Genomic DNA, 18,859 nt, shown 5'->3' on the forward strand with positions numbered 1-18,859 from the left:
TTTAAGAAGCCGGCTCACATGATTGTGGCAGCTCAGTGAGTCCAGAACCTAATAGGGGAAGCTGACCGACTGGAGACCCAGGAAGGAGTGATAATTTGAGTCCAAAGGCAGTCCGCTGGGAAACCAGAAAGAACTGATGTTACAAATAAAATGTGAAGGCAGCATGGTGTCAAAATTCCCTCTCGTCCCCCGGAGATCAGCCCTCTTCTCTATTCAAGACTTCACTTGATTGTATGAAGCTCACTCATATTACGGAGGGCAATCTGCTTGACTCAAAGCCCACCAGTTTAAATGTCAATCCCACCCAAAAACATCAGCACAGAAACAACCAGAATAATGTTTGACCAAACATCCAGGCCGACCATGGCCCATTCAAGTTGAAACATAAAATGAACCATCACAACTGTTAAATATTTTTATCCTACCAAACAATGCCTAAACAAGGCCAAGACACTCAGAGATGTCTATCTTTGCTAAAGTGTTTCTCCTTGAATGAAATACAACTTTTCCCTCCTGGTCTCAGTAAAAATCTTTTGTGGAAACAGTTCCTCATCCTCCAGGTCCTGGATCCAACTGGTTGAAGGTAACCGGTTATTGGATCCATCAGAATGGCCCACATCACTTGTAATCTCATGATCTTTTGCCCAAATAAAAATTAGATTTTGTTTGTCGATCTGCATACTCATCTCACAGCGCAGATGTAAATTTTGGCAAACACAGCCAACAGATGTCTTACCAAAGAAAATGAGAAGCCGATGCCTGCTAAATGTCCCGTTCACCCCACGCATCACGTCTTGTACTCCACACCTCATGCGAAACAGCGGTGTGCGTTGTCCACCTATGAGAGTGAAGCTTCCGTAACTAAAGGTTTGGGTCGCTTTTCAGTTTCTCAAAATTTGCAGAAACAAAGAGATTTTTTGACCGTATAGAAATGAAAGGATCTCGCCTCTTTAAACACATGCCTACAGGATGAATATCGCTGCTGCTGGCCACAGAAAAGATGTAAAAATATTTGTCTTTTGTAAAATCACAAAATCAGAGTTTCAAATTTGGGGACAAGGAGAATTCCCTCCTTTAATTTAGGAATACATTGAGGATGAGAATGTAGAAAAAGATTCCAGCAAAGCAGAAATATAGATGCTCCAAAACCGGCTGACGGTCTTTGAAGAGGGCATATAAAGACTAGGAAAGGAAGAACCAACCGGATGAGCCGGAGTTGTCCAATGTCACATGCAGATTGACACAAAAAAACTCATACAGTGAAAAAATGACTCCATTTTTGGGAAATAAGACTGGTTCGCACAGACCTTTCAAAAAATGCCACCACAAAGACCAGTCATGTTAAACGGGACTTTCTCATTTCTTTAGTAAAGCTGTAACTTATTTGGAATCCAACTTTTATTTTACAAGTTCAAATTATGTCTGTGCTTTAAAACCATCTTCCCCAAGAAAGAGAGGTTGAGCTACAGTAGTGTCCAGTGTGCTATGGAATGTTTTTAACCAGTGGACATTTCTGACATGGAGATGATATGACGAAGTTACGGATGCAGAAGACGACTGATGTCAAACAGCCGGGCAACCCAAACAAGATGGAAAGTAGGTGGACACTTTTGCAGAGCTAGAAAGTAATTCCCACCTGTCCAGGAACCTGCTGTTGCTATTAAGTAAAATCCTGAGGATTCCATGCTCAGCCATATTGAGAGGACATTTAGTTGGATGTCATCACACTGAACTGACACAAAGCAGTGTAATACAGGCTTGAGAGGAACAGAACTGCATGTCAACGTGAATTTTATCTTTAACTGGTCTTGGTTTTACCACGACATTAGAGAAAAGAAGAATGCCCTAAGGGCTGCAAGCAGTTCAGTGAAATATTACTGGAAAAGGAAACAAAAAGTAAAAATATCCTACAGTATCATGGGACAGAAAAAAAAACATGTCATTACTTTTTATTAAATATAGGTAACATGTTTAATTTGTCCTATTGTATTTGTTTTCCTTTTAAAAAATACTACATGTGTGTACTTTATGCATACACAATAACAATCTACAAAACTGAAATATCAAATAAGAAGTTTAAGTTTCTTTGTCAGAGGACAGAAACATTATAAAAGTATTGTTATATTTCCTCACATGTACTATTTGTTTAATTAGTTCTGCTATTAATCACTCATGGCTCCTTTTAACTAGTCCTAGGACCGGGATCTAGTCCTATTGTTTTGATTAAATAACAGTATTTATGCAACAGAACAGCGAATAGAATGATATAATTTCAAACACACACCTGCTTTCCATATTTTTATGTTACAGTAATGATACATACGTGTATAATCATTCCTTTTGTATTTCGTGACTACGGTCGTGCATTTTGCGCTGCAATGGCTATGTCCTAGGTCGCTCTCCGAGCGGCCGCTGGCGCCCGCGCAGTCCGCCGGCCGGAGCCCCGCACGGCCCAGGCCTGGGGCCGGGAGAGCGGTCGGGCGCCCTTCCCACCGCGAGGGGGCGCGGGCTCCCTCCTCCCACCGAGCCCGGGGCGTCGGGGGCCACGTGGGTTTGTTTGCAGGACCCGCGCTCGGGCGCCTGCGCGCGGAGGGAGGTGTCGCCCCCCGCGGGTGGAGCGCGGGGCCCGCGGTCCTCGCTCCGAGCCTCGGGGGAGCGCGCGAGGCGGGCGGCGGGGAGCGCACCCCCTGGGCGCCCCGCAGCACCTGCTCCCCCGGCGCCGGGGTCCGCGGATTGGGGGTGAGAACAGGAGCCTGCCAAGAAACAGGGGGGCTGGCGGCCGGTGTCCCTGCCCCTCGGCTTCCGTGGAGACCCGGACCCCGGGGGGAGCGACCCTCCCTGCGCCCGCGCCCCGCTCCTTGTCCCCGCGCCTCCCCGGCCGCTCACTGGCCCCGGGGCCCGCAGCGGGAGCGCAGGCCGCCCGGGAAAACTCATTCCTAACAGACAGGAAGGGCGACGGCTTGACATTTGGTTTGTGGGTTTAAGTCCAAATCTCTGAAATCAAGTCAAGCGCGTCTCGGGGAAAAAGGAGTTGTTTCCGCCCGGTTTCGAACCGGGGACCTTTCGCGTGTGAGGCGAACGTGATAACCGCTACACCACGGAAACGCTCGCGCCCGTTCCGGCGCGGGGGCGCCTCTGAGCGAGCCCACGTGGCGAGGCGGCTCTGCCTCCAGGGCCTGGGCTGACGGCTCCGGGGCGGTTCTCTCCCTTCTGCTTACAAAGAAAGGAAGCCCTCGTATCCAAGCAAAAGCTTCACCCAGGGCCCCAATTCCTGCACAAACTTCAGGCATGAAAAGCCTAGGCAGCATCCTGGAGTCCTGGTGGGGGGGGGGAGTTGGACTATTAATAGAAGGTTTTATTTAAAAAAAAAAACTTGACAGACAGCACTGTATAAATTTAAGGAGTACAGAATAATGACTGGACTCACACATACTATTAAATGATGACCACAACCCCAGAATTTGATCTCAAGACCTCCGCATGCCGTCGACACCGTTTCTCTGCCCCTGCAATGGAGCCTGATACTCATCTCTTGGTGACAGAAAATGACTCTTTGGGAACCAGAATTGAGCGGCTTGAGCTCAGGAGGTGGTCAGAAGCCGCAGCACTTTCTGCCATAGCCTCTTCCTTTGCAGATAATTGACTAGAAGTAGTCACGCGGCTCCATCTCACTACCAGGCTTCTGAGACCCATAAGGGAGCAGATGAAATATTTCGAGAACACCATCGCTGGCAAAGAATGCAAATGCAAAAAGCCTTTGTCCTCAAGGAACTCAGAGTCTAGTAGTTAGTCTTCCTTATAGAAGCATGATCTCTTTGTTCTACTGTTTTATTGCCCAAATTTAGCAGTAGGTACAAACAGGAATCAAGACAAGATTATGTCACCTCACTCTCAAATCTCATGCTCTCTCCATCATAGTTGAACTGGACACATATTAAAGCAAAAAAAAATTAATATGAGGTATTATGCCAACCAAATTGGCAATATTTGGCAACAAAATGTAATGCCATAGTTACTCTTGATGAGACTCAGACTGAGAACAAGTCTTTCTAAATTCATTAAATGACTCAAATAAAAATGAACTGACTCAGGTAAAAGATAAATTCCTATCTTGGGGAATGGGTAACGATAGGATAGTAAAAAAGGAAAGGAGAAAATGGCACAATAATTTAGTGATACGTGGGTCTGTATTTTAGTCAGACATTTTGCTAAAAGTCAGAAATATTGCAGACTTTGTTTTCTGGAATGAGATAAGCTTAGAAGAGGGGAACTATCACCTGTCTCAACCATATTTAGGGAAGTTATTCTACACTTCCAGATTATAACCCCCTAGTGCTAACTGGTAGAAGCGGTCCTTTGAGCCCAGCCTTAGGAGGTTAGTGTCCTCTTGTCTGAGATATTTGTAATGGCCTCTTTGAGGTACTTACCTGCTAAGCTCAGCTGATACTCTCTAGCACCTACCACTACCACCTCTCTCCTTTTTTGAGACTCCAGAGGGCCAAGTACAAAGTGTGACCCATGGGGAGTGTGATACACATCAAAATAATTGCATGATTTCCCGAATTTATATTGACAGAAACCTGGCCAAGTGTGAATGGGAATGGATCTTAAGTGAATAGGATCAAGGTAGCAGGAATGCATCAGACCACGCTCACTGACACAGTCTTACTTGGCAGAAGTACCCAATTCAGTGTTTTAACTCAAGGATCTGGGAACAGCTCTAAATTTTTATTCATTAAAAAAGTATAATTAATAAATGATTAATATATAGACCCAAAGTTAGGGTGAACCAACACAATGAAATTGAAACATCAGTATTTCCTTAGTGTATGCAGAGCAAACTAGAAGCATAAGGAGATTGAAATTCTAGAAGGAATGTATCGTGGGCTTCTCCAGAGGAACTTTCACCAAGGTTGTGAGAAGGAAATTCATGAGGAGAGCCTCAACTGCCCGATTTGCTCTGCGGTGACTTTCCCTCACAGGCCAGAAATTACAGGGGTTCCTGCTACCACTAAACTGGAATCCCTGAACATAAGGGACATGACTGGATCACAGGGTGATAGGAGCCAAATGTTGGCAAGGAATTGCCAAAGACTAGATGGGTGTTGTTACGAACTCAAAATTCACATGTTCAAGCCCTAACACCTAATGTGACTGTATTTGGAGATAGGAACTTTCAGGAGGTAAATAAGATTAAATGAGGTCATTAAGGGTGGGGCCCTCATCCAATTGGACTGGTGTCCTTATACGGAGACAAAGACATACCAGAAATCTCCCTCCGAGTCTGCGCAGAGAAAAAGACCATGTGAGGACACAGCAAGAAGACAGCCATCTACGAGCCAGAAAGAGACGTCACATCAGAAGCCAGCCCTGCATGCACCTTGATCTAGGGCTTGATCTGTGTGAGCTCCCAGACACTGGAGCCAGTGTTGAAGGTAGTGAAGTCCAGTTTCCCTCGAGAAAGACCACTGACGCATTGCCAAAATTTTATACTGTTCGTCTTCCTCCTAGCCTTTCCTAAAAGGACGTGTGTCCTTTTACCAAAGTGACAGTGCATTAGGGGAAAGGAAATAGAATTTTCTAGGATTACTAGAAAATGATTGGCATTAATTCCTAGAGGTACAAAGCACCACTGCTGTCCACCAAGCAAGGTAGAGACTCAGTGATGTTTGCTTCTGGTCCATTTCACTGTGGGAACAGTGGGTCTCTACACCCACCCTGAGATCATTTCCCTAACTCCAGACAGTCTCTTTAGCGTCGTTTCTTTCATTTATTTTGAGAGAGAGAGAGCATAGGGGGAGGGGCAGAGGCAGAGGGAGAGAGAGAATGCCAAGCAGACACCTCTTGGGGCATGGAGCCAGATGTAGGACTGGATCCCATGACCCTGAGAGCATGACCTCAGTCGAAATCAAGAGTCGGATGCTTAACTGGCTGAGCCACACAGGCGCCCCTAATATTGTTTCTGTGACTGATTGAGGGAATGCTATTATGGCAGAAAAGGCCAAGGGGAAGCCACTAGAAATTCCTCTAACCGTGACAGTAGTAAACCCAAAGCAGCACGGGTGTTCTTGGAGGGGTAGCGGGGTGTGGTGCCAACATCAGGGACCAGAAAGACACAGGGCCGGAGATTGCCTCCATATCTCCTTTCAGCTTGCTTATTCAGCTGTCGGAGCGCTAGGGAGAATGACAGTGAGCTGCTGCAAATTCAGTCAAGGGATTATTCCACTTGTATCTGCTCTTCGGGTGTCATGTCATCAGCGGAGAAAATCAACACGTGCGCGGGCACCCAGTACACAGCTCTTGATGAGGTCTGTGCTCTTTGTACTGAACCCTAAAACCCATCGGAAGCAGTGGGCTTCTGGCTGGCTGGGCCAGCCGTCCCCCTTACCCACCCGACCTCACAGGTATATAGGTACTCCAGTCCCATGTTATAAATGAGTCGCAGAGACCCCTTACCATGTCAGCATGTTCCAACGTGGAAAGCTGATCGTTGTCTTACATACGGACATTTCAGGCAAATGTATACCATGCAAACCGCTCACGAGGGGAATGGATCTGCCTTTCCAGGACAGCTTAGTCTTGTCGGCCTCTCTTGTGTCTCCCAGCTGTAGTGCCCTTGGGCTGCTATAACAAAGACTCCAGAGACTCGGTGGCCGAAATGACAAGCATTTACCTCTCGAGGTTCTGGGAGGTGGGAAGTCCAAGCTCAAGCACGTGCAGATTCTGAGTCTGGTGAAAGTTTGCCTCCTGGCCTCATGGCTCCTGGAGGGCAAACTTCTCACTGTGTCCTCACATGCGGGAAAGAACTCTCCACGGTCTCCTTGATAAGCGCCTTCTCCCATTCTTGGGGGCTCTGCCCTCAGGACCTGAGCACCTCCCAAAGGCCCCCCTCCAAACACCATCATCCTATTGGGGATTAGGTTTCAAGATACCAATTTTGGAGGAGCACAAGCAGTTTATAGCAACCCCCAAAACATCCCCTTCCTTTTCTGACTTCAAACCATGTTGGTCTGGAGTAAGTTGACACAGACGTCCTGTGGAGGGAGGCCAATGGCTCAAGGGGTCACAGGTCTGACTGGGGTCACAGGTCACTCCTGGCTGTCTGGTTTCTTTCCTCTCTCTTGTGAAAAACATCTTTCTTCCTATATTGTTCAAAGAAGTGATACTGAACTGTGATGCTCAATCTGACGCTGAAATAAATTATTACAACATTTTGAGAGGAAATTATCCTGAGTTGATTCGGCACATCCGGACCCGCTGGGGTCCGCTAAGTCTGAAGGTCTTGAGAGACAACAAAGGAGCCATCTTCTAAGATTTCTTTTTACCTCCCACTTCTTCCTGACATTGAGAAAGGACGTTGACTGAGAAAGTTTCTGGGACAAATTTGGAAATCAAAGACGCTCTAAAGAAAACTATAATAATTCACCAGTCCTTTCTCTACCAACTTTTCCCCCATTGGGCAGCGTCCACATGCGTTGGGCTTCTCAGGGCTCCCCGTCCAGGGGGTCGATGTTGGAGGGAAGAGAAAAGAGCATCTCCTGGGGGGTGTCGATGGGCACAAGAAAGCGGCAGGTTCCCAGTGGCACAGAGTCTGAGAAGCCGTTTGGGATTGAGAAGAATCTCTGACAAAAGTTAAACTCCCCAGGAGGAAGCAGGAAGGAAGGGATGAGCTGTGACAGCTTTTGGATGGTGTCCTTTTAAACAAACGTCCTGGTTTCTCTGTTTTTTTTTTCCTTAGGGACTCCTGAATTCCTTGGTAGAGTAGAAGGATTAGGAGAAAATCAAGATCTAGCTAAGAACCACAGACATTTCAAAGGAGCCTTTGATTTATGGATGGACTTGATAGTCTTCATCCCAAGATTGCTTGAGTCTCCAAAGGGTTCTGTCAAAGGCCTGAGAATCAAACCAATGAAACTGCCCCACGGCTAGCCTTGGTTGGTCCCAGGTCTGTTGCAGAGCTGTGGACTGGGTAAATGGCAGAGCTGGGGGCGGGGACTGGAGATTGCTACAGAGTTACTCCACTCAGTGCTCTTTGCCCCTAAAGCCAAGACAGGATTTCCTGTAAAAACAACTCCTGGAAACTGTTCTAAGAACTACACTCTGGCCCAGACCAAAAATACTACTTTCTCTGCAAAAACAAAATACACACACACACACACACACACACACACACACAAAAACAGATTTTGCAAGTTGTTACTCCTAGATCCAAAGGAGGACGTTTACACTGTTTAAATTCTGTGAATTTGGACAAAATAGTCCAAGACTGCACTGTGGAGAGAGGACTTCTGCTTCTCCCAGAACACCCTAGAGCAAATCAAGACAGCTCCCCTCAGCAAGCTTTGAAATCAGGGTGTGCGTTCCAGGTCTCGCTGGCCCTGAGTAGGGCCAGGCTAGAACCCCATTCCAGAGCCTTCTTGCCTTGTTGCCTCAGGCTTCTCGACTGACTCCAGACTGACTCCAAATTGCAATTCACTCGCTCTGGGGCTCCGGGTGAGGGCTCCTTCAGAGCCCTCTGTGTTGCTGAGTTCCAGAAAGGAAGCTCTCCATTCACCATTCAGAGGAGGCCTCTGGTAAAAACAGTTTCTGTCCCCTCCTCATTTGTAGTGTTTTCTTGAGCTTTTATGTAATATTTTTTAGTAGGTACATCCAAAGTCTAAAATGGCATGCAGTAACTTTCTCCCTCCTGCTCCTGAACAATTCCATCTGCTCAGTCTCCAGCCCCTCAACTGCTTACCGTTGTCATAAGTTTACTGATTATCCTTGAGAGATTTTTTTTGTAAAATGCATGTATAATCTAACACAAATATACTTCCAGTGGTAGCATTCTATGCACATTGCTATCACTGTTGTTTTTATTTTAAAATATATGTATGTACACAATGAACTTTCTCATTTTCTTTTAAATATGCACAGCACTCCACTGTGTAATTATGGCATGATTTATCCAACTAAATAATTCTGAATAATTAGGTTTTTCCCGATCTTGTTATTACCCTTAATGCTGCAGAGAATAGACTTAAGCACAACATAACCTCTCGTGTGTGCAAGTATATCCTGTACATGTGTGGAAATGCTGTATCAAAGGGTATTTGCGTTTGGAATATTGGTCGGTCCTGACAAATTGTCCTCCACAGCAGCAAAGCCTATAGTATATTCTGGGGAGAGCACAACTGATTAGGCTTCTGGATACAACTCCTCACTTCATTTCCTGCCAACTATGAAGTACAACCAGGCAATCCATGAAGACTGTAGAAAAATGCTGAAAATCAAGGATTCTTGTGATGCTGGAATATTGCCTTCTCTCGGAGAGGTGAGATTTTGCAGCCTGGGGCCTGGCGGAATGGGGTTGGGTTGGAGGAAGCTGGGAAAGGGCTTGGCGGGGGGCGGGGGGGGGGGAGACCTGATGAAGGGGCTTGGGAGTGATTTCTTTCTGTGTCCCACTTAAAGTGAACATGCCGAATGAGTTGAAGCAGCCAGCATTGGTAAGACCGGAGTGGAATCGGGGCCTTGTATGAATGTGTATTCTAGTGTATAAACATCCTACCCACCTGGAGCTGTGATGGCCGAGTGGTTAAGGCGTTGGACTCGAAATCCAATGGGGTTTCCCGCGCAGGTTCAAATCCTGCTCACAGCGCTTTGTGGTGCCTTTTCTACCCAAATTGCAAAATGAAATTCTCACCAACAGCTGTATTTTCAGCTTTTCATCTTATTCCGCAAACTGTAAAGTAGGAAGGCAGCTTTCCTTCCAGAGGCCTGTGTTGATTTTCCCCACCCTTTCGGAAGCCCCGCTCGGCGTGCTTTGGCAGTGGTATCGTTCCCCAAGCCGAGCGCCTGTGAACCCTCGCCCCGGTGCGCGGGCGCTGCCTCCTTAGGCCCCAGTAAGCAAAGCCTGCGATTCAGCGCTCAGAATAGCTGCTTGTTCTGTACTGGGACTATGAAATCCGGAGGCAGACGCCAGGGGCAAAGAGAACCAGGAAATTTTATTTTTAAAACTCTTTGATGAAATACCTCCCCCCCCCCCCGTGCTGATAATAGAAATGTAGGTAAGCTTCCTCAAAGAGTTCTCTGGTATTTAAAAAAAGAAAAAGGAAAAGCAAGCAAATAAACCTAAAACAGACTGGTGGAAAACATAAAGTTCTAGGATCATAAAAATCCATTAGTGCGTGTGTGTGCGCCAAGCGCTCTTGAAATCATCGTACAGAAATGAGGAAATTGAAGCAAGGAGAAAGTAAGATTTGGCCAAGGCAGTAGGTGGAGCGGGGCAGGAGTTGGGTGCCCCCCGGCTGCCTGAGGACCCAAGTCCCTGTGCTTCTCACCTTCAGAGAAGAGGACCGGCCTCACTTACAGATGCTTTTGTGTTTCCACGCGTCTATTCCGCCTGTATTGAGCACTTTAATACACCTAGCCGATTTACGTAATAATGACCGGTAGTCTTTAATTCTATAATTATAAATCCAAACTTCTAAGTTCCTATGTGAATTGGGTTCTTAAAATGTTTACCTTTTTTGAATTCTTGCCGCACCGTGGCCTAATTTGGGAGGGTGGGTGTTTCTGAATGTCTGTTCTGCTTCATAGAGTCTGAAATCATCTCCTCCAGCACGAGTTTTGGCTCTTTGGAGAGTGCAGTAGAAAACATAAGATTAATAACTCAGTAGTGCATTTTATTCCACTTCCCTTGTCATTATATCAAAATTTTAAATGATGTGGATTACTAAAGATTGATCCACACATAGCCTCAGTATTAAGTACATAAGAAAAATGCGATTGCTGATGGACCAGTGAACCGACAGCATAAACTACTGAAGCGTTCATAGGTAGAAACAATAGAAACAAGCATGCACATAAAAAAAACAAAAAACAAAAAACAACGCAAGCGATTTTCTGTCACACACATAATGTTTCAAGGCAGGAAATCCTTTCAGAAATGCAACTATTTTACCAGAATGTAACTCAATGCAAGCTAATCCCAATCAGTCCGCTTTACCGGAAACCACAGGTCTGTCTCCTTTGGCTCACTTCTACATCAGGAAGCAACTCAGTGATTCTAATGAATAATAAATAATCAACACTTTTGAAGCAGGAGGGCCAGTGGCGCAATGGATAACGCGTCTGACTACGGATCAGAAGATTCTAGGTTCGACTCCTGGCTGGCTCGACCTTTCTTTTCTTTCTCGAAAGAATGTCTTTCTGTGCTTCTTCAAGTTGGTAAGAGAAGCAAACTCTCAAAAAATGTCTTTCTGTGTACGTTCTTCAAATTGGTTAGAGAAACAAACTCTCAAAGTGCTTTGGAAGGTAATTCATCTGATCTGGCTCCTCACCTCGGGGGCAGCCTTGGCTATCCGGTGAATCGGAATGAGGGCTCAAATGGTCTCTCTTCCTCAAGTTGCTTTTGCCATACTTTTGTCAGACGGTTGACTGAAAGATCTTTGGAAAGACAACTTCAAGAATCAAATGAGGTATATTATTCGGCCATAAAAGGGAATGTTCTGATACATGCTACAAACTGGATGAACCTTGAAGACATCTGCTGAGTGAAAGAAGCCAGACGCAAAAGGCCACAGGGTATGATTCCATTTATAGGAAATGTCTAGAATTGGCACATCCACAGAGATGGTAGCTGCCAGGAGCTGGGAAAGGTGGAAAGGTACGAAATGTGCTGGGGGGTGATGGAAATGTTTTGCAGTTAGATAAGGGTGATGGTTGCACAACTCGGGATGCATAAAAACCACTGAATCATACACTTTTCTGTGAAGTTTATGGTATGTAAATTATACCTTAATATTTAAAAATCAAAGAAGCATCGAAGGAAAAAAAATCAATACAAACCAGTATTTTCTTCACGAAGTTTCCCCCCGTTGGGCAGGGCTCTCTCTCTCTCCTGCACACTTTCTGTCCCTGAGCATCGGTCCCGGAGGAAAGAGAAGGGACATCCACCGGAAAAACGTCGAACCAAGAAAGACGCGGCTGTGGACAAACGAAATCAGAGCCTCGCTTAGACCCTCGGTTCGCCGATCTCCGCAAAGATCCACGTTAACACCCACGAAAGCGACTGGGCCCCCCTGTCCCCGCCCCGCCCCGCGGTGTGGCCCGCAGCGCCGGCACCTCCCCGCGGAGGGCTGGCACTAGGAAACTGTTTAGGGTCGTAAAGGATCCCAGACAGAAGTGGAGCAGACAAGAGGCCAAGGATGTTAGGGAGACGAGGGAGCGGCAGCCTTTGGCGGGGTCTCTCCAAACAGGGGGGCTTCCTCTGCAGGTGCACCAGCGCGCGACGCCTGGGGCAGCGTGGGGGGTGGGGGTGAACACAGACAAGCAAAGGAGACCTTCAGGTGCGGACATACACGTCTTCATCTTACAAAAATGGGTTGGCGCAGGACAGCGTGCGTTGTGAGTGGGCGCTGGGGAGCCTGCCACGCGTCCAGACCCGGTTGGATGCAGGGTCTGTCCAGCTGAAAGCGAATTAAAAGGTGGGGAAAGACGGAAGAATGGTCCAAAGGATTTGGAGCTTCCTAAAATAAATGCTTCTTAAATTTTAGCGCGCGGGAAAATCACTGGGAGGGAGGATTAAACGCAGTTTTCTGGGCCTGGATCCCGGAGATGCCACATGGGTTCCTGGGATGCAGCTGGTGAAGTTTTAGCAACGGGATGCTGGCGCGACCGGCCCGCGGACCGTACTTCACTGCTGGACTGGTGCGTTGTAGTTCATCACCCGCTTTTTACCACTAACACCAACACGGAACTTGCACGGTAGAGTGAAAAAAAAAAAAAAAAAAAAAAAAGAGCGTCCGTACGGAGAGGAAAATCACTACTTTAGCACTATTCCACTAGGCTTGAACCAAGGTAATTAATTTTTTTCCAAGGTAATTAATTTTAAGGTAACCGACCGTGTCTACTCTCAAGATTTTTGTTTTCCTCAAGATTTTTGTTAGAAACGTGTAAATTTCATCGAATACTTCCCCCCGCCCACTTTTGGTGGCTCATTTTAGAAAGAAGTCCTGGCTGGCTTCTTTCCATGTCCCCCTCAAACAAACAAAAAGAACTTTGATATAATAATCACACTCTTGAACCTAAAGGAGAAAACTTGGGCTTTTTTTTTTTTTTTTTTTTAAATCTGCAGCTTGGGAACTTCTCTTCCCCATAAAAACATCAACAGAGATTATTTGGTGAAGAAAAATTTTTTCGTTTTCCCCCAGAATGTTCTAGAGCTGCACTGTCCAAAACAATAGCCATTAGCACATGTTTCTAAAACTTAATTCCAAAAAAAAGTGTGATTTCTTATTCATGGGTTTTTTTTATTGATTCCATGTTGGATTATAGTATTTGGGATAAAACATTACAATTAATTACACTTATTTATTTATACTTTTTAAATATGGCTACTTGGAAAATTAAAATTACTAATTATATAGTTTTAAGTCTCACATGTTCCCTGTGGCTATTGATGTGGTAACATCAGTAAAGTGCAATTAATTTGCCAGGATGTGGTTCTTTGGGGCAGACTCCGTGGTGGTGTCACATTCCAAAGAATCTGTTTTTTATTCCAAAAAATGCATGTATTCTTCTCCGAAAGCAATTCCTAGTGTGTGAACATGAAAATTTTTCATACTGTATTTCTTTACCTGCCTTTTTTTTTTTCTATGCAAGAGGGCTCTGTGAGTTGTCTGGTGAAAGAACCTGCTTAGTAAACAGAAGAGCCTGGATTGCAGTTTGGTGAGGCTCTGTCTGCAGGCTTTGTCATTTTGAAAATGTTAGGCCTAGTTTTGTTGAAAACAGTTTGGAGGATTTATTCTTGATGAAACCTGAGTTACTCAATTGTTATATATGATGTGGAAGACTAAAAGCTTGATGTTTACTTTATAGATGCCTTCAGTTTCAGAAGGTAGCAGTAAGAGAAGTTTTCAAAGAAGAGACAGAAAGACTGGATGGAATGTGTAAAAATTTGCATGAAAAAATCACTCCTCACAGCGCATGACTGAAGCACCATAAACTATTTTTAGACACCAGAAAATTCAGAATTCTCATCTGATGACAATGCCCCTTCCCTATGCAATGAGATTATCAGTGAATTGCTTTGCAATAATTGAAATATTTTGTCTTTGACTTCTGACTTTATCATCTGAGAGCTTGTAGTATGAGCTCCAGCAGTTACCGGAAATGCTGTTTTTTTATTTTATATGATCCCCACAACTGCTCTTAATTCTTTTTGCATCCAGGAAGAGTCACCATACGTGATGTCCAGTAACTGTTTGTAAATGGATCAGGGAATATCCAATTTCCTTTCTCCACTTTTTTGGAAGTCAGTAGAACTGAGCCAAACACTGGAGCTGAGGGGGAGGGGGTAGGAGCTCCCCACAGAGAAAACAAACCCCTTCCTCCTGCAGCGTCTTTCCAGCGCCCCCTACTGTCAGAATTTCAGAGCCTGCAGGTACAAAAAAAAAAAAAAAAAAAAAGTGAAGGCCCAGATCCCTTTTCAAAAAGCTGTCTAAAAGGATGAATTTGAGAGCGAGAGGCGTATTTAAATTTTCTCCTGTGTGTCTCCTTTACTCCTTACCTAGAACCCTTTCCATCTGCGGTCACCAGATGTGTGGGTTCTTTCCTCCCACCAAGCAATTCTTCAACACCAGCTGATATCTTGGATTTAACTCAATTCTGAGACTGTCTATCTGGAGGTCGTGTCCGATCCCACAGGTTACGAGTTCAGTCTCAGGAGACCGCACTCACCTCAGACGCCAAGGGCAACTAGTCAGCCCCGGGTGACCGCCAACTCTGTCTGACTTGGCAACAAACTGGAGGTTCCCAGGAGCTCCTCTCCCTTGGACTCCATTATTTGCTAGAACAGTTCACAGAACTCAGGGGAACACTTCCATACATCTAGCAGTTCATTACAGGGTATGATAAAGGATGCAGATGAACAGCCACATGGAGAGATGCATGGGGGCAGGGGGTTCTGAGAGAGTCTCAAGCATAGGAGTGTCTGTCCCTCAAGAGCTAGAGCACATCACCCTCCCAGTACTTTGGGTTTGTACCTCCAGGTGAGGTGAGTTCACCAACCTGGAAGCTCTCTGAATCCCATACTTTTGGGATTTTTATGGACGCTTCATCATGTGGTGACTGATCATTAACTCTTCTTTCTTTTCCCTTCTTAAGAAAACTGGGGGCAGGGCAGAGCAGTCCAAGTTTCTTTTTTTTTTTTTTAAGGTTTTATTTATGGGACACCTGGGTGGCTCAGTTGTGAAGCGTCTGCCCGATGTGTGACTCGATCCCAGGACCCTGAGATCATGACCTGAGCCAAAGGCAGACGTTCAACATTCAACCAACTGAGCCACCCAGGTGCCCCAACATTCCAAGTTTCTAATCATGGCTTGGTCTTTCTGGTGATCTTCGTCCAGGAGCCACCAGGAACCCACCCACAGTTGCCTCAGTAGAACAAAAGACGCACCTGCCACCCAGAAAATTACAGGAAAGTCATCTCTCTCTAGCCACAAGACGAGGAAAAGAGCAGCCTAGCAAGATAGACAACGTTCAGACAGTAACACTACTCCAATAACACACCACAGAAAACACGGTGTCTCAAACCCCCACTTTCTCATCACCATCTGAAAAGGCCCAGCGGAGAGCTTAGACCCCCACTTCGACCAGCAGTGAGGGTGGTGTTGAAGAAGGCCAAAGGTAAGATTGGCAATATCAAGGCCCATTGCCCAGACCCCACTCCCACATCCAATTCCTGCCAGACCAGAAGCTCAGGGCATTCGGGTGGAGCTCTTAAAGGGGAAATTAACTTTTGGTTGACATGGCTGGGCCATTTGGTTGGGAAAAATCTTTCCTGTCAGCATCCATAAGTGGGCTGGGCAGATTTTCAGAGACAAAAATCGTCCAGTCTGCTGCAGGATATTACAGTCCTAACTATGAATTGGAGCCAAGGTAAGATAGAATGGTTCACAGACTGGTATACACCTTTCAAATTTGTTAGTCTTCCAGGCAGGTGAGCTGCTGTTTCACTCACTTCCAAATATTCTGCCACAGTTTGGAGGGGTAGTCTCCCCATATCTTGAAAGTGAGGGAGAGGTTCTACAGCTTGAAATTCCTTAAAAGTGACACTCAAATAAATTTTGTTCTTCACCTTACTTTCACTGTCCATGTCTAAATACCTGCGGCCAACAATTTTTTTAATTTAGGGGGTTGGTTTCCACAAGATAAGTTATATTTTTATCTAGCTTTTCCCAATTCTGGCTTAGAACAAACCATCCTGTGTATCATGCTAGTCCTTCTGCCATTTGGTTTTCAAAATTTTGGTGCTAGCTCTTTATTTTCCCATTAGTGTCCTTGTGCATTTATGCCTTCAAAACATCCCCTTTCTTTCTTTTTTAGTGGATTTTTGGGTAAAGAGACATCAAATGCCCATCTTAAATATGCCATCTTTACAGGCAGATCTATCTCTGACTTACTGTGATTTCTCATCATGCGAGACACCCAGGAGGTCAGTAAAATAATATCATAGACAATGAATAGTATGACACCACTTATGTTCAGATGACAGTCCTACAGGACTCCAGCTTCCAGCTCACATGAAGAAGGCTGGAAAGAGTGTTGCTCCTAACCTAACAACCAAAAATCTGGACAATTTAAAAAAATCATAATCTTTTTTTTTAAGTTGTGTATTTTTATTGGGTCTTCAAGTCTGGGTCCCACAGCCCTCATCTGATGTCACTCTTAGCTCTGCACTGATTTCTCCCCTGATGTGCACATAGGGCTTGCCCAAGTAGCCTACTGCAGCCAAGGTTTTATTCCAAAGCTACCTCTCTAAGGTCTAAGGTTACTATGGTAGAGTTTTATACAACAGTTTTCCTTAAAAATATTCCATAATTTGTTATCCCCAAACAAAATAAGATTATGCTCCACTCAGAGAAATTGGTTAGTCATTCTGAAGATGTCTAAGAACTATATCACTGCCAAAGAACAACTTTTCTCAGTTCATAATCTTCTGTGAACCCATGAGAGAGCCGAGGTCTCAGAGCAACCAAACAGTTTGAAATCTAAGGAAAACAGGTACTTCCAAGTAGAAATGGGACATGAGCACTGGCTCACCCAAAACCCGTGGGATGAAGATGGGGCCTCCATGCAAGAGGGTAAGAAAAATCCAGCTAAAAGTCATCATTGTGTGATGAACTGCTGAAGTCCGGGTGTGGGCAGGCAGGGGTATACTGGAGGGAGGTTGCACACACTTCGCTGAGCACTCACAAGAAAGGCTGGGACAACGGAAGAGAGAAGAGAAAGCCTCCTTCAGGGGTCGGGGCCTGGCAGAGGGGAGCGTCAGCACCCAAATAAAGAAGTCCTAAACACTGAGGGAAAAGCACCAAATACCGTTAGAAACTGAAGAAAGTACAAAAGAATAAAAATCTCTCCCCTGGGGGAGTGTCAAAAAACCATATGGGCCCAGAATATTAGAGAATGTCAACTCCCGGATTGGGGGGCGAGGGGGAAGGAGGAGAGGCTGACTGAAAAAGTCAGACCTCAGAGACCCAGAGACCCACGGAATATCACAAGTCTGGGGCTGAACTGTGACAGAAAGCCTCTTGCACAACCCACTGGACTAGCAAACACTAGCTACCAAGAAACGGAAGGGTAGCCCTGGGGGAAGGCAAGAAATCCCAGGAGAGAAACCCTCTCTGAAACCCGCACAGAGAAGGCCTAAAGCTGAGGGTAGCACAAAGCCACTGAAATAGGACTCTGGTAAATTCAACCTCACCCTAAACCCAAATAGTGCCAAAAGAATTCAAAGCCAGTTGTGCCCAGAAGATCATAGCAATGATAAACCACAAACATAACTCCTGCTTAGATTGATTCAACCTCACACATCAATAGCTTAGTAAAAGGGACATATCCATCTCCAGCCTAAATACTATTTGCCTCACCGGCTACCATCCTAATACTACGTCTAGCAGCTAATGAAAAATCATCAGACACTCATAAACACAAGAAGAGACCATGCACTGTCAAGAGAAAAAGCAATCAACAAAGGGAGATTCAGAGATGTCCCACATAATGGAGCTGTCAGAAAGGAAATTTCAAATAGCCACGATTATTATGTTAAAGGCTCCAGTGGAAAAGATGGACCACACACATCAGCAGATGAGAAATTTCAGTAGATTGTTGGAAACTGAAAGTCAAATGGGTATGCTAAATTAAAAAAAAAAATACACATGGTAACAGAGCTACAGAATGCCTTTAATGGCTCATCAGTAGATTCCACAGATCTGAGGGGAAATTGAAGGGGGGTCAATAGAATCTACCTGACCTGAAACAGCAAGAAAAAAAAATCACTGAAGAGTTATTGATTAATGTCAAGTGGTCTAATATATTTGTAATTGAAATCCCAAACAGCAAAGCAAGAGAGAAAAGAGCAGAAAAAAATATTTGAAGAGATAATGGCTGAGTACTTTCCCAAAATAATGAAATAAAGCCACAGCTCCAAAATCAGAGAACCCTAAGCATTTTATATTTGGGGGGGGGGGGAACCATATTAACCTGCTATACAAAATGCTGAAAACAAATAAAAGAGAGAATACTGAAGGCAGTCAAAGAACAAAATACATATTATATATGGCTGAAAAAGATAAAAGTTACATCAGACTTCTCACCAGAAATTACGTATGTCACAAGACAAGGGAATGACACTTCCAAGTGATGAGAGACCAAAAATCATAATAATTTTAAAAACCCAAAAAACTGTTAACCCTGATTTCCCTACCAAGCAAAAAATATTTTTCAGAAATGAAGAAGATAGAAATATATGTCCAAACAAAATCTAGCAGACTTGCACCACAGGAAATGTGAGAAGGAATTCAGGACGAAGGAACAG

At 45.0% G+C, this 18,859-nt stretch overlaps 3 non-coding genes across 3 annotated transcripts; 2 read left to right on the top strand and 1 right to left on the bottom strand.

Annotated features, from left to right (window-relative positions):
* Positions 1-3,032: 3,032 nt before the first annotated feature.
* Positions 3,033-3,105, bottom strand: TRNAV-CAC (transfer RNA valine (anticodon CAC)). Its single transcript has one exon. It is a non-coding gene; the product is annotated as a tRNA-Val (tRNA).
* Positions 3,106-9,556: 6,451 nt separating this feature from the next.
* On the top strand, positions 9,557-9,637 carry TRNAS-CGA (transfer RNA serine (anticodon CGA)). The gene has a single exon. It is a non-coding gene; the product is annotated as a tRNA-Ser (tRNA).
* A 1,448-nt stretch (positions 9,638-11,085) lies between these two features.
* TRNAR-ACG (transfer RNA arginine (anticodon ACG)) lies at positions 11,086-11,158 on the top strand. Its single transcript has one exon. It is a non-coding gene; the product is annotated as a tRNA-Arg (tRNA).
* Positions 11,159-18,859: the final 7,701 nt, after the last annotated feature.

The sequence above is a fragment of the Eumetopias jubatus genome, unplaced genomic scaffold (assembly GCF_037043125.1).
Source record: "Eumetopias jubatus isolate StellerSeaLion01/CBP00866 unplaced genomic scaffold, mEumJub1_p1.0 scaffold_6, whole genome shotgun sequence".
Classification (NCBI taxonomy): domain Eukaryota; kingdom Metazoa; phylum Chordata; class Mammalia; order Carnivora; family Otariidae; genus Eumetopias; species Eumetopias jubatus.